Raw genomic sequence first — 13,790 nt, forward strand, 5'->3', positions numbered from 1 at the left:
CAATACGGACAAAATATAGTTAATAGCTCCGACCTTAGCTCAGTTGGTAGAGCGGAGGACTGTAGTTTGATTAATCTAAGTTGGAAATCCTTAGGTCGCTGGTTCGAATCCGGCAGGTCGGATTGATTTTTTACAATATTAAGCTTTTAATTTTTCCTTTGAAGAGCTAAAAAAAAACGCTGTTGCCGGGGATTGAACCCAGGTCTCCCGAGTGACAGGCGGGAATACTCACCACCAATGCTGCATAAAACGTTAGGCGCCCCCTAGGCGGCTAGGGGGCGCCTAGGCGCCGATTTTTTTATTTATTTTTAGTTTTTTTTATTTTTAATAAAATTAAAAATTAAAATTTTTTTAAATTTAGTAATAAAACATAAGGTTTCCATAGTTGTTTCTTAGAAACTATTTACGAAAGTGGTTGTAAAATTGTTCAAAATATTGTTTAAACCATCTAAATACATAAAAAACTAAAATTAAGAACTAAAGAGGCATTTTTTTGAGAAATTAGTGGACCAAACCGCCTTTGGCTGTTTGCGGTGTATAGATCTCGAAAAATACGCGATTTGAAAAAAAAATTTGACCAAATCAGACAACCGAGTCAAAAGTTATGCCTTCCAAAACTTTTTCGACATTTTCAAAAAAAAAAAAAAATTCCCCGAACCGGCCGGTTAGGCGGTCTAGGCCATTCCTCGCGGCGGCCTCCCCCCGCCCAGCGCCTAGGCGCGATTTTTGCAGCACTGCTCACCACTATACTACAACGATTCGCGCGGCAGTAACAGGACAGTCACATATTACTATTTAAGTAAACCCAATCCAATGTGACACCATGGTGCGTGTGGCCATGTAATTGCAACTGAAACTAGCATTTCATAGTCGGACAAAGTACCTGTTAGGTCCCCGTAGTGTAGCGTTTTGTTCAATTTAGTCATTGTACCTTTATTTCGTGTAATTTAGTCCTTTTACTTTAAGATTTTGAACAATTAAGGACAATATTAACACCGAAAATTTTTTCCGTTAAGTTTGTCACGCGGCATTCGAACTGCCATGTCAGATTGTGCGATATGGCATAAAAGAGTATAAATCGGACAAAAATAATGTTAACAGCTCAGACCTTAGCTCAGTTGGTAGAGTGGTGGACTGTAGTTGGACTAATCTAAATTGGAAATCCTTAAGTCGCTGGTTTGATTCCGGCAGGTTGGATTGATGTTCTAATATATTAAGCTTTTTAATTTTTCCTTTGAAGAGCTAAAAAAAAAAAAACGCCGTTGCCGGGGATCGAACCCGGGTCTCCGCGTGACAGGCGGGGATACTCACCACTATACTACAACGACTCGCGGCAAACAGGACTGTCACAAATTTCTATTTAAGTAAGTCCAATCAAATGTGGCACCATGGTTCGTGTGGCGATCTAATTGCAATTGAAACTAACATTTCATAGTCGGACAAAGTACCTGTTTAGTCCCTGTACTGTAGCGTTTTGTTCAATTTAGTTATTGTACGTTTATTTTGTGTAATCTAGTCCCGGTACTTTAAGATTTAGAACAATTAAGGACAACATTAACACCATAATTTTTTCCGTTAAGTTTTTTTCTACGTGGCATTCGAACTGCCATGTCGGATTGTGCGATGTGGCATAAAAGAGTGCAATACGGACAAAAATATAGTTAATAGCTCCGACCTTAGCTCAGTTGGTAGAGCGGAGGACTGTAGTTTGATTAATCTAAGTTGGAAATCCTTAGGTCGCTGGTTCGAATCCGGCAGGTCGGATTGATTTTTTACAATATTAAGCATTTTAATTTTTCCTTTGAAGAGCTAAAAAAAAAACGCTGTTGCTGGGATTGAACCCAGGTCTCCCGAGTGACAGGCGGGAATACTCACCACCAATGCTGCATAAAACGTTAGGCGCCCCCTAAGGCGCCTAGGCGCCGATTTTTTTATTTATTATTATAGTTTTTTTTTTATTTTTAATAAAATTAAAAATTAAATTTTTTAAATTTAGTAATAAAACATAAGGTTTCCATAGTTGTTTCTTAGAAACTATTAACGAAAGTGGTGGTAAAATTGTTCAAAATATTGTTTAAACCATCTAAATACATAAAAAACTAAAATTAAGAACTAAAGAGGCATTTTTTTGAGAAATTAGTGGACCAAACCGCCTTTGGCTGTTTGCGGTGTTTAGATCTCGAAAAATACGCGATTTGAAAAAAAAAATTTGACCAAATTAGACAACCGAGTCAAAGTTATGCCTTCCAAAACTTTTTTCGACATTTTCAAAAAAAAAAAAAAAAAAATCCCCGAACCGGCCGGTTAGGCGGTCTAGGCTATTCCTCGCGGCGGCCTCCCCCCGCCCAGCGCCTAGGCGCGATTTTTGCAGCACTGCTCACCACTATACTACAACGATTCGCGCGGCAGTACAGGACAGTCACATATTACTATTTAAGTAAACCCAATCCAATGTGACACCATGGTGCGTGTGGCCATTTAAATTGCAACTGGAAACTAGCATTTCATAGTCGGACAAAGTACCTGTTAGGTCCCCGTAGTGTAGCGTTTTGTTCAATTTAGTCATTGTACCTTTATTTCGTGTAATTTAGTCCTTTTACTTTAAGATTTTGAACAATTAAGGACAATATTAACACCAAAAATTTTTTCCGTTAAGTTTGTCAACGCGGCATTCCGAACTGCCATGTCAGATTGTGCGAAATGGCATAAAAGAGTATAAATCGGACAAAAATAATGTTAACAGCTCAGACCTTAGCTCAGTTGGTAGAGTGGTGGACTGTAGTTGGACTAATCTAAATTGGAAATCCTTAAGTCGCTGGTTTGATTCCGGCAGGTTGGATTGATGTTCTACAATATTAAGCTTTTTAATTTTTCCTTTGAAGAGCTAAAACAGAAAAAAAAAAAAAAGACGCTGTTGCCGGGGATCGAACCCGAGTCTCCCGCGTGACAGGCGGGGATACTCACCACTATACTACAACGACTCGCGCGGCAGAATAGGACTGTCACAAATTTCTATTTAAGTAAGTCCAATCAAATGTGGCACCATGGTTCGTGTGGCGATCTAATTGCAATTGAAACTAACATTTCATAGTCGGACAAAGTACCTGTTTAGTCCCTGTACTGTAGGGTTTTGTTCAATTTAGTTATTGTACGTTTATTTTGTGTAATCTAGTCCCGGTACTTTAAGATCTAGAACAATTAAGGACAACATTAACACCATAATTTTTTCCGTTAAGTTTTTTTCTACGTGGCATTCGAACTGCCATGTCGGATTGTGCGATGTGGCATAAAAGAGTGCAATACGGACAAAAATATAGTTAATAGCTCCGACCTTAGCTCAGTTGGTAGAGCGGAGGACTGTAGTTTGATTAATCTAAGTTGGAAATCCTTAGGTCGCTGGTTCGAATCCGGCAGGTCGGATTGATTTTTTACAATATTAAGCATTTTAATTTTTCCTTTGAAGAGCTAAAAAAAAACGCTGTTGCCGGGGATTGAACCCAGGTCTCCCGAGTGACAGGCGGAATACTCACCACCAATGCTGCATAAAACGTTAGGCGCCCCCTAGGCGGCTAGGGGGCGCCTAGGCGCCGATTTTTTTATTTATTATTATAGTTTTTTTTATTTTTAATAAAATTAAAAATTAAATTTTTTTAAATTTAGTAATAAAACATAAGGTTTCCATAGTTGTTTCTTAGAAACTATTAACGAAAGTGGTGGTAAAATTGTTCAAAATATTGTTTAAACCATCTAAATACATAAAAAACTAAAATTAAGAACTAAAGAGGCATTTTTTTGAGAAATTAGTGGACCAAACCGCCTTTGGCTGTTTGCGGTGTATAGATCTCGAAAAAATACGCGATTTGAAAAAAAAATTTGACCAATCAGACAACCGAGTCAAAAGTTATGCCCTCCAAAACTTTTTCGACATTTTCAAAAAAAAAAAAAAAATTCCCCGAACCGGCCGGTTAGGCGGTCTAGGCTATTCCTCGCGGCGGCCTCCCCCGCCCAGCGCCTAGGCGCGATTTTTGCAGCACTGCTCACCACTATACTACAACGATTCGCGCGGCAGTACAGGACTGTCACATATTACTATTTAAGTAAACCCAATCCAATGTGACACCATGGTGCGTGTGGCCATTTAATTGCAACTGAAACTAGCATTTCAGAGTCGGACAAAGTACCTGTTAGGTCCCCGTAGTGTAGCGTTTTGTTCAATTTAGTCATTGTACCTTTATTTCGTGTAATTTAGTCCTTTTACTTTAAGATTTTGAACAATTAAGGACAATATTAACACCGAAAATTTTTTCCGTTAAGTTTGTCAACGCGGCATTCGAACTGCCATGTCAGATTGTGCGAAATGGCATAAAAGAGTATAAATCGGACAAAAATAATGTTAACAGCTCAGACCTTAGCTCAGTTGGTAGAGTGGTGGACTGTAGTTGGACTAATCTAAATTGGAAATCCTTAAGTCGCTGGTTTGATTCCGGCAGGTTGGACTGATGTTCTAATATATTAAGCTTTTTAATTTTTCCTTTGAAGAGCTAAAAAAAAAAAAGACGCCGTTGCCGGGGATCGAACCCGGGTCTCCCGCGTGACAGGCGGGGATACTCACCACTATACTACAACGACTCGCGCGGCAGAACAGGACTGTCACAAATTTCTATTTAAGTAAGTCCAATCAAATGTGGCACCATGGTTCGTGTGGCGATCTAATTGCAATTGAAACTAACATTTCATAGTCGGACAAAGTACCTGTTTAGTCCCTGTACTGTAGCGTTTTGTTCAATTTAGTTATTGTACGTTTATTTTGTGTAATCTAGTCCCGGTACTTTAAGATTTAGAACAATTAAGGACAACATTAACACCATAATTTTTTCCGTTAAGTTTTTTTCTACGTGGCATTCGAACTGCCATGTCGGATTGTGCGATGTGGCATAAAAGAGTGCAATACGGACAAAAATATAGTTAATAGCTCCGACCTTAGCTCAGTTGGCAGAGCGGAGGACTGTAGTTTGATTAATCTAAGTTGGAAATCCTTAGGTCGCTGGTTTGAATCCGGCAGGTCAGATTGATTTTTTACAATATTAAGCATTTTAATTTTTTCTTTGAAGAGCTAAAAAAAAAACGCTGTTGCTGGGGATTGAACCCGGGTCTCCCGAGTGACAGGCGGGAATACTCACCACCAATGCTGCATAAAACGTTAGGCGCCCCCTAGGCGGCTAGGGGGCGCCTAGGCGCCGATTTTTTTATTTATTATTATAGTTTTTTTTTATTTTTAATAAAATTAAAAATTAAATTTTTTTAAATTTAGTAATAAAACATAAGGTTTCCATAGTTGTTTCTTAGAAACTATTTACGAAAGTGGTTGTAAAATTGTTCAAAATATTGTTTAAACCATCTAAATACATAAAAAACTAAAATTAAGAACTAAAGAGGCATTTTTTTGAGAAATTAGTGGACCAAACCGCCTTTGGCTGTTTGCGGTGTTTAGATCTCGAAAAAATACGCGATTTGAAAAAAAAATTTGACCAAATCAGACAACCTAGTCAAAAGTTATGCCTTCCAAAACTTTTTCGACATTTTCAAAAAAAAAAAAAAAAAATTCCCCGAACCGGCCGGTTAGGCGGTCTAGGCCATTCCTCGCGGCGGCCTCCCCCGCCCAGCGCCTAGGCGCGATTTTTGCAGCACTGCTCACCACTATACTACAACGATTCGCGCGGCAGTACAGGACAGTCACATATTACTATTTAAGTAAACCCAATCCAATGTGACACCATGGTGCGTGTGGCCATTTAATTGCAACTGAAACTAGCATTTCATAGTCGGACAAAGTACCTGTTAGGTCCCCGTAGTGTAGCGTTTTGTTCAATTTAGTCATTGTACCTTTATTTCGTGTAATTTAGTCCTTTTACTTTAAGATTTTGAACAATTAAGGACAATATTAACACCGAAAATTTTTTCCGTTAAGTTTGTCAACGCGGCATTCGAACTGCCATGTCAGATTGTGCGAAATGGCATAAAAGAGTATAAATCGGACAAAAATAATGTTAACAGCTCAGACCATAGCTCAGTTGGTAGAGTGGTGGACTATAGTTGGACTAATCTAAATTGGAAATCCTTAAGTCGCTGGTTTGATTCCGGCAGGTTGGACTGATGTTCTAATATATTAAGCTTTTTAATTTTTCCTTTGAAGAGCTAAAAAAAAAAAAGACGCCGTTGCCGGGGATCGAACCCGGGTCTCCCGCGTGACAGGCGGGGATACTCACCACTATACTACAACGACTCGCGCGGCAGAACAGGACTGTCACAAATTTCTATTTAAGTAAGTCCAATCAAATGTGGCACCATGGTTCGTGTGGCGATCTAATTGCAATTGAAACTAACATTTCATAGTCGGACAAAGTACCTGTTTAGTCCCTGTACTGTAGCGTTTTGTTCAATTTAGTTATTGTACGTTTATTTTGTGTAATCTAGTCCCGGTACTTTAAGATTTAGAACAATTAAGGACAACATTAACACCATAATTTTTTCCGTTAAGTTTTTTTCTACGTGGCATTCGAACTGCCATGTCGGATTGTGCGATGTGGCATAAAAGAGTGCAATACGGACAAAAATATAGTTAATAGCTCCGACCTTAGCTCAGTTGGCAGAGCGGAGGACTGTAGTTTGATTAATCTAAGTTGGAAATCCTTAGGTCGCTGGTTTGAATCCGGCAGGTCAGATTGATTTTTTACAATATTAAGCATTTTAATTTTTTCTTTGAAGAGCTAAAAAAAAAAACGCTGTTGCTGGGGATTGAACCCGGGTCTCCCGAGTGACAGGCGGGAATACTCACCACCAATGCTGCATAAAACGTTAGGCGCCCCCTAGGCGGCTAGGGGGCGCCTAGGCGCCGATTTTTTTATTTATTATTATAGTTTTTTTTTATTTTTAATAAAATTAAAAATTAAATTTTTTTAAATTTAGTAATAAAACATAAGGTTTCCATAGTTGTTTCTTAGAAACTATTTACGAAAGTGGTTGCAAAATTGTTCAAAATATTGTTTAAACCATCTAAATACATAAAAAACTAAAATTAAGAACTAAAGAGGCATTTTTTTGAGAAATTAGTGGACCAAACCGCCTTTGGCTGTTTGCGGTGTTTAGATCTCGAAAAAATACGCGATTTGAAAAAAAAATTTGACCAAATCAGACAACCTAGTCAAAAGTTATGCCTTCCAAAACTTTTTCGACATTTTCAAAAAAAAAAAAAAAATTCCCCGAACCGGCCGGTTAGGCGGTCTAGGCCATTCCTCGCGGCGGCCTCCCCCCGCCCAGCGCCTAGGCGCGATTTTTGCAGCACTGCTCACCACTATACTACAACGATTCGCGCGGCAGTACAGGACAGTCACATATTACTATTTAAGTAAACCCAATCCAATGTGACACCATGGTGCGTGTGGCCATTTAATTGCAACTGAAACTAGCATTTCATAGTCGGACAAAGTACCTGTTAGGTCCCCGTAGTGTAGCGTTTTGTTCAATTTAGTCATTGTACCTTTATTTCGTGTAATTTCGTCCTTTTACTTTAAGATTTTGAACAATTAAGGACAATATTAACACCGAAAATTTTTTCCGTTAAGTTTGTCAACGCGGCATTCGAACTGCCATGTCAGATTGTGCGAAATGGCATAAAAGAGTATAAATCGGACAAAAATAATGTTAACAGCTCAGACCATAGCTCAGTTGGTAGAGTGGTGGACTATAGTTGGACTAATCTAAATTGGAAATCCTTAAGTCGCTGGTTTGATTCCGGCAGGTTGGACTGATGTTCTAATATATTAAGCTTTTTAATTTTTCCTTTGAAGAGCTAAAAAAAAAAAAAGACGCCGTTGCCGGGGATCGAACCCGGGTCTCCCGCGTGACAGGCGGGGATACTCACCACTATACTACAACGACTCGCGCGGCAGAACAGGACTGTCACAAATTTCTATTTAAGTAAGTCCAATCAAATGTGGCACCATGGTTCGTGTGGCGATCTAATTGCAATTGAAACTAACATTTCATAGTCGGACAAAGTACCTGTTTAGTCCCTGTACTGTAGCGTTTTGTTCAATTTAGTTATTGTACGTTTATTTTGTGTAATCTAGTCCCGGTACTTTAAGATTTAGAACAATTAAGGACAACATTAACACCATAATTTTTTCCGTTAAGTTTTTTTCTACGTGGCATTCGAACTGCCATGTCGGATTGTGCGATGTGGCATAAAAGAGTGCAATACGGACAAAAATATAGTTAATAGCTCCGACCTTAGCTCAGTTGGCAGAGCGGAGGACTGTAGTTTGATTAATCTAAGTTGGAAATCCTTAGGTCGCTGGTTTGAATCCGGCAGGTCAGATTGATTTTTTACAATATTAAGCATTTTAATTTTTTCTTTGAAGAGCTAAAAAAAAAAAACGCTGTTGCTGGGGATTGAACCCGGGTCTCCCGAGTGACAGGCGGGAATACTCACCACCAATGCTGCATAAAACGTTAGGCGCCCCCTAGGCGGCTAGGGGGCGCCTAGGCGCCGATTTTTTTATTTATTATTATAGTTTTTTTTTTATTTTTAATAAAATTAAAAATTAAATTTTTTTAAATTTAGTAATAAAACATAAGGTTTCCATAGTTGTTTCTTAGAAACTATTTACGAAAGTGGTTGTAAAATTGTTCAAAATATTGTTTAAACCATCTAAATACATAAAAAACTAAAATTAAGAACTAAAGAGGCATTTTTTTGAGAAATTAGTGGACCAAACCGCCTTTGGCTGTTTGCGGTGTTTAGATCTCGAAAAAATACGCGATTTGAAAAAAAAATTTGACCAAATCAGACAACCTAGTCAAAAGTTATGCCTTCCAAAACTTTTTCGACATTTTCAAAAAAAAAAAAAAAAATTCCCCGAACCGGCCGGTTAGGCGGTCTAGGCCATTCCTCGCGGCGGCCTCCCCCCGCCCAGCGCCTAGGCGCGATTTTTGCAGCACTGCTCACCACTATACTACAACGATTCGCGCGGCAGTACAGGACAGTCACATATTACTATTTAAGTAAACCCAATCCAATGTGACACCATGGTGCGTGTGGCCATTTAATTGCAACTGAAACTAGCATTTCATAGTCGGACAAAGTACCTGTTAGGTCCCCGTAGTGTAGCGTTTTGTTCAATTTAGTCATTGTACCTTTATTTCGTGTAATTTAGTCCTTTTACTTTAAGATTTTGAACAATTAAGGACAATATTAACACCGAAAATTTTTTCCGTTAAGTTTGTCAACGCGGCATTCGAACTGCCATGTCAGATTGTGCGAAATGGCATAAAAGAGTATAAATCGGACAAAAATAATGTTAACAGCTCAGACCATAGCTCAGTTGGTAGAGTGGTGGACTATAGTTGGACTAATCTAAATTGGAAATCCTTAAGTCGCTGGTTTGATTCCGGCAGGTTGGACTGATGTTCTAATATATTAAGCTTTTTAATTTTTCCTTTGAAGAGCTAAAAAAAAAAAAGACGCCGTTGCCGGGGATCGAAACCGGGTCTCCCGCGTGACAGGCGGGGATACTCACCACTATACTACAACGACTCGCGCGGCAGAACAGGACTGTCACAAATTTCTATTTAAGTAAGTCCAATCAAATGTGGGACCATGGTTCGTGTGGCGATCTAATTGCAATTGAAACTAACATTTCATAGTCGGACAAAGTACCTGTTTAGTCCCTGTACTGTAGCGTTTTGTTCAATTTAGTTATTGTACGTTTATTTTGTGTAATCTAGTCCCGGTACTTTAAGATTTAGAACAATTAAGGACAACATTAACACCATAATTTTTTCCGTTAAGTTTTTTTCTACGTGGCATTCGAACTGCCATGTCGGATTGTGCGATGTGGCATAAAAGAGTGCAATACGGACAAAAATATAGTTAATAGCTCCGACCTTAGCTCAGTTGGCAGAGCGGAGGACTGTAGTTTGATTAATCTAAGTTGGAAATCCTTAGGTCGCTGGTTTGAATCCGGCAGGTCAGATTGATTTTTTACAATATTAAGCATTTTAATTTTTTCTTTGAAGAGCTAAAAAAAAAACGCTGTTGCTGGGGATTGAACCCGGGTCTCCCGAGTGACAGGCGGGAATACTCACCACCAATGCTGCATAAAACGTTAGGCGCCCCCTAGGCGGCTAGGGGGTGCCTAGGCGCCGATTTTTTTATTTATTATTATAGTTTTTTTTTATTTTTAATAAAATTAAAAATTAAATTTTTTTAAATTTAGTAATAAAACATAAGGTTTCCATAGTTGTTTCTTAGAAACTCTTAACGAAAGTGGTGGTAAAATTGTTCAAAATATTGTTTAAACCATCTAAATACATAAAAAACTAAAATTAAGAACTAAAGAGGCATTTTTTTGAGAAATTAGTGGACCAAACCGCCTTTGGTTGTTTGCGGTGTTTAGATCTCGAAAAAATACGCGATTTGAAAAAAAAATTTGACCAAATTAGACAACCGAGTCAAAAGTTATGCCCTCCAAAACTTTTTCGACATTTTCAAAAAAAAAAAAAAAATTCCCCGAACCGGCCGGTTAGGCGGTCTAGGCTATTCCTCGCGGCGGCCTCCCCCCGCCCAGCGCCTAGGCGCGATTTTTGCAGCACTGCTCACCACTATACTACAACGATTCGCGCGGCAGTACAGGACAGTCACATATTACTATTTAAGTAAACCCAATCCAATGTGACACCATGGTGCGTGTGGCCATTTAATTGCAACTGAAACTAGCATTTCATAGTCGGACAAAGTACCTGTTAGGTCCCCGTAGTGTAGCGTTTTGTTCAATTTAGTCATTGTACCTTTATTTCGTGTAATTTAGTCCTTTTACTTTAAGATTTTGAACAATTAAGGACAATATTAACACCGAAAATTTTTTCCGTTAAGTTTTTCAACGCGGCATTTGAACTGCCATGTCAGATTGTGCGATATGGCATAAAAGAGTACAAATCGGACAAAAATAATGTTAACAGCTCAGACCTTAGCTCAGTTGGTAGAGTGGTGGACTGTAGTTGGACTAATCTAAATTGGAAATCCTTAAGTCGCTGGTTTGATTCCGGCAGGTTGGATTGATGTTCTAATATATTAAGCTTTTTAATTTTTCCTTTGAAGAGCTAAAAAAAAAAAAAAGACGCCGTTGCCGGGGATCGAACCCGGGTCTCCCGCGTGACAAGCGGGGATACTCACCAATATACTACAACGACTCGCGCGGCAGAATAGGACTGTCACAAATTTCTATTTAAGTAAGTCCAATCAAATGTGGCACCATGGTTCGTGTGGCGATCTAATTGCAATTGAAACTAACATTTCATAGTCGGACAAAGTACCTGTTTAGTCCCTGTACTGTAGCCTTTTGTTCAATTGAGTTATTGTACGTTTATTTTGTGTAATCTAGTCCCGGTACTTTAAGATTTAGAATAATTAAGGACAACATTAACTCCGTAATTTTTTCCGTTAAGTTTTTTTCTACGTGGCATTCGAACCGCCATGTCGGATTGTGCGATGTGGCATAAAAGAGTGCAATACGGACAAAAATATAGTTAATAGCTCCGACCTTAGCTCAGTTGGTAGAGCGGAGGACTGTAGTTTGATTAATCTAAGTCGGAAATCCTTAGGTCGCTGGTTCGAATCCGGCAGGTTGGATTGATTTTCTACAATATTAAGCTTTTTAATTTTTCCTTTGAAGAGCTAAAAAAAAACGCTGTACGCTGTTGCCGGGGATCGAACCCAAGTCTCCCGCGTGATAGGCGGGAATACTCACCACCAATGCTGCATAAAACGTTAAGCGCCTATTTTTTTATTTATTTTTTTTAGTTTTTTTTTATTTTTAATAAAATTAAAAATTAAAAATTTTTTAACTTTAGTAATAAAACATAAGGTTTCCATAGTTGTTTCTTAGAAACTATTTACGAAAGTGGTTGTAAAATTGTTCAAAATATTGTTTAAACCATCTAAATACATAAAAAACTAAAACTAAGAACTAAAGAGGCGTTTTTTTGAGAAATTAGTGGACTAAACCGCCTTTGGCTGTATGCGGTGTATAGATTTCGAAAAAATACGCGATTTGAAAAAAAAAATTTGACCAAACCAGACAACCGAGTCAAAAGTTATGCCTTCCAAAACTTTTAAGACATTTTCAAAAAAAAAAAAAAAATTCGCCGAACCGGCCGGTTAGGCGGTCTAGGCCATTCCTCGCGGCGACCTCCCCCCGCCCAGCGCCTAGGCGCGATTTTTGCAGCACTGCTCACCACTATACTACAACGATTCGCGCGGCAGTACAGGACAGTCACATATTACTATTTAAGTAAACCCAATCCAATGTGACACCATGGTGCGTGTGGCCATTTAATTGCAACTGAAACTAGCATTTCATAGTCGGACAAAGTACCTGTTAGGTCCCCGTAGTGTAGCGTTTTGTTCAATTTAGTCATTGTACCTTTATTTCGTGTAATTTAGTCCTTTTACTTTAAGATTTTGAACAATTAAGGACAATATTAACACCGAAAATTTTTTCCGTTAAGTTTGTCAACGCGGCATTCGAACTGCCATGTCAGATTGTGCGAAATGGCATAAAAGAGTATAAATCGGACAAAAATAATGTTAACAGCTCAGACCATAGCTCAGTTGGTAGAGTGGTGGACTATAGTTGGACTAATCTAAATTGGAAATCCTTAAGTCGCTGGTTTGATTCCGGCAGGTTGGACTGATGTTCTAATATATTAAGCTTTTTAATTTTTCCTTTGAAGAGCTAAAAAAAAAAAAGACGCCGTTGCCGGGGATCGAAACCGGGTCTCCCGCGTGACAGGCGGGGATACTCACCACTATACTACAACGACTCGCGCGGCAGAACAGGACTGTCACAAATTTCTATTTAAGTAAGTCCAATCAAATGTGGGACCATGGTTCGTGTGGCGATCTAATTGCAATTGAAACTAACATTTCATAGTCGGACAAAGTACCTGTTTAGTCCCTGTACTGTAGCGTTTTGTTCAATTTAGTTATTGTACGTTTATTTTGTGTAATCTAGTCCCGGTACTTTAAGATTTAGAACAATTAAGGACAACATTAACACCATAATTTTTTCCGTTAAGTTTTTTTCTACGTGGCATTCGAACTGCCATGTCGGATTGTGCGATGTGGCATAAAAGAGTGCAATACGGACAAAAATATAGTTAATAGCTCCGACCTTAGCTCAGTTGGCAGAGCGGAGGACTGTAGTTTGATTAATCTAAGTTGGAAATCCTTAGGTCGCTGGTTTGAATCCGGCAGGTCAGATTGATTTTTTACAATATTAAGCATTTTAATTTTTTCTTTGAAGAGCTAAAAAAAAAACGCTGTTGCTGGGGATTGAACCCGGGTCTCCCGAGTGACAGGCGGGAATACTCACCACCAATGCTGCATAAAACGTTAGGCGCCCCCTAGGCGGCTAGGGGGTGCCTAGGCGCCGATTTTTTTATTTATTATTATAGTTTTTTTTTTATTTTTAATAAAATTAAAAATTAAATTTTTTTAAATTTAGTAATAAAACATAAGGTTTCCATAGTTGTTTCTTAGAAACTCTTAACGAAAGTGGTGGTAAAATTGTTCAAAATATTGTTTAAACCATCTAAATACATAAAAAACTAAAATTAAGAACTAAAGAGGCATTTTTTTGAGAAATTAGTGGACCAAACCGCCTTTGGTTGTTTGCGGTGTTTAGATCTCGAAAAAATACGCGATTTGAAAAAAAAATTTGACCAAATTA

The 13,790-nt window shown here is 38.5% G+C and overlaps 12 non-coding genes across 12 annotated transcripts; 4 read left to right on the forward strand and 8 right to left on the reverse strand.

Annotated features, from left to right (window-relative positions):
- Positions 1–28: 28 nt before the first annotated feature.
- On the forward strand, positions 29–122 carry TRNAY-GUA. The gene is made up of 2 exons: positions 29–65; positions 87–122. It is a non-coding gene; the product is annotated as a tRNA-Tyr (tRNA).
- A 1,135-nt stretch (positions 123–1,257) lies between these two features.
- Positions 1,258–1,328, reverse strand: TRNAD-GUC. The gene has a single exon. It is a non-coding gene; the product is annotated as a tRNA-Asp (tRNA).
- A 342-nt stretch (positions 1,329–1,670) lies between these two features.
- Positions 1,671–1,764, forward strand: TRNAY-GUA. The gene is made up of 2 exons: positions 1,671–1,707; positions 1,729–1,764. It is a non-coding gene; the product is annotated as a tRNA-Tyr (tRNA).
- Positions 1,765–2,909: 1,145 nt separating this feature from the next.
- TRNAD-GUC lies at positions 2,910–2,981 on the reverse strand. Its single transcript has one exon. It is a non-coding gene; the product is annotated as a tRNA-Asp (tRNA).
- Positions 2,982–3,326: 345 nt separating this feature from the next.
- Positions 3,327–3,420, forward strand: TRNAY-GUA. The gene is made up of 2 exons: positions 3,327–3,363; positions 3,385–3,420. It is a non-coding gene; the product is annotated as a tRNA-Tyr (tRNA).
- Positions 3,421–4,557: 1,137 nt separating this feature from the next.
- Positions 4,558–4,629, reverse strand: TRNAD-GUC. The gene has a single exon. It is a non-coding gene; the product is annotated as a tRNA-Asp (tRNA).
- A 1,582-nt stretch (positions 4,630–6,211) lies between these two features.
- On the reverse strand, positions 6,212–6,283 carry TRNAD-GUC. The gene has a single exon. It is a non-coding gene; the product is annotated as a tRNA-Asp (tRNA).
- Positions 6,284–7,866: 1,583 nt separating this feature from the next.
- Positions 7,867–7,938, reverse strand: TRNAD-GUC. Its single transcript has one exon. It is a non-coding gene; the product is annotated as a tRNA-Asp (tRNA).
- A 1,585-nt stretch (positions 7,939–9,523) lies between these two features.
- Positions 9,524–9,595, reverse strand: TRNAD-GUC. Its single transcript has one exon. It is a non-coding gene; the product is annotated as a tRNA-Asp (tRNA).
- A 1,583-nt stretch (positions 9,596–11,178) lies between these two features.
- On the reverse strand, positions 11,179–11,250 carry TRNAD-GUC. Its single transcript has one exon. It is a non-coding gene; the product is annotated as a tRNA-Asp (tRNA).
- A 345-nt stretch (positions 11,251–11,595) lies between these two features.
- On the forward strand, positions 11,596–11,689 carry TRNAY-GUA. Its single transcript has 2 exons — positions 11,596–11,632; positions 11,654–11,689. It is a non-coding gene; the product is annotated as a tRNA-Tyr (tRNA).
- Positions 11,690–12,810: 1,121 nt separating this feature from the next.
- On the reverse strand, positions 12,811–12,882 carry TRNAD-GUC. Its single transcript has one exon. It is a non-coding gene; the product is annotated as a tRNA-Asp (tRNA).
- Positions 12,883–13,790: the final 908 nt, after the last annotated feature.

The sequence above is a fragment of the Ipomoea nil genome, unplaced genomic scaffold (genome assembly GCF_001879475.1).
Source record: "Ipomoea nil cultivar Tokyo-kokei standard unplaced genomic scaffold, Asagao_1.1 scaffold3056, whole genome shotgun sequence".
Classification (NCBI taxonomy): Eukaryota; Viridiplantae; Streptophyta; class Magnoliopsida; order Solanales; family Convolvulaceae; genus Ipomoea; species Ipomoea nil.